The sequence below is a fragment of the Oryzias melastigma genome, linkage group LG23, assembly GCF_002922805.2.
Source record: "Oryzias melastigma strain HK-1 linkage group LG23, ASM292280v2, whole genome shotgun sequence".
Taxonomy (NCBI): Eukaryota; Metazoa; Chordata; class Actinopteri; order Beloniformes; family Adrianichthyidae; genus Oryzias; species Oryzias melastigma.
Window position 1 is genome coordinate 8,039,090 of NC_050534.1, and position 1,404 is coordinate 8,040,493.

Below are 1,404 nucleotides of genomic sequence, written 5' to 3' on the forward strand. Positions count from 1 at the left end.
CAAATAAACAACACCCCTGAATCTACACTAAAATAGCTCATTTGCAGACCTGCTTTCAACAGCTCCGACTGGGTTTCACACCGGTTGATTGACGTAGCATCTGTGAATAATATAGACTTTGTTTGCCACAAATCATTTGCCACAGAAAACTAAATCGCCCATCTTGAAGTTAGCATAACTGAGGTTTCCGAAGTAACTGAAATCCAATAGAATGTCCTATTTTTTATGTAATTCGACTCCTCTGACTCCCCTATACACCGCTCCACTTCCAGTTTGCGAGGCTGTTTCCAGTTATTCCATTCAACAAGTGAGTAATGGTATTTCTATAACGGGAACGCTTGGTTCCTCGAGTGCCTTGTCCTTGCACTGATGAATTGTTTGAGGTGACCGCTTCTTGCCATCCATAATCCACTCTCTTAAACATGCAGCTGACTTTTACCGCCGCTGCTGCACTGCTTGTGGTCATTGGAAATGCAGCGTGCAGACCCGTGTCATGCTATGGTCTAAAGTTAGCCACATTTTGCTGTGAGAGGGTTTACCCCAGCTTTTTGCATTTGAATTTGTTCTGATGATCATTGAAACTGGATTTTTCTTTTGTTTGTTAGAGGCTAGCCCATATATAATAAAGTTGTGAGCCTCCAGATTTAATGAGTTTAAGTTGGCTTAAAGTCCCATTCTGTTCATCTTTTGATCTATCTTTTAAAGTACTGTAAGTGTTCTCAAAAGTCATTTAATTATTATTTTGTCATTTTAGCCAAAGTTAAAAAACCTCGTTTTCAAGGACATAGTTTCTCCAGAGGGGCAGGAGTTCATTAGAAATTCACCTCTGAGTTGTGGGTGGGACCATCGAAGCCCCACCCCTTCTCCCTCCCCTTTTCTGAGAGCTCTCTGTTTACACTTCCGCTAGCTTACAGCCCTCACATTCCCAAGCTAACATTAGCGGTGCAACAAAAATAGCGAGCAATACCTGAGCTATCCAGCTGTCCAGTTTTGAGCCAGATGAGAGAGGAAAAAAATAGGTAACATGGATTTCGTTGCATACAAGATTGGAATGGAGCGGAATGGGAAACTAGTGGCCCTCCCTGTGTGCTTTCTACAGCACAAATATGATCTTTTTTCAAATTGCATTTATTTGTCTGCCCCGGAGCCACAACAATTTGAATAAGTAATTACTCAGGAATTCAATTTGAAGCATAATTCTTAACATATGTCCAGCGTCAAATGCCACAAAACATGTTAAAAAGACCAAAAAACACAATTTCCATTTGAGAGGGTCTAACTTTTTCTTAATTAAAATTTTATTTATTTATTTAAATTTTTTTCCCTAAATCTAATTCTGGTTCTTTAATCAGTTTTAATTCAGAATATACCAAACATTTAGTAAAATAAAGAGACAGAGACAAA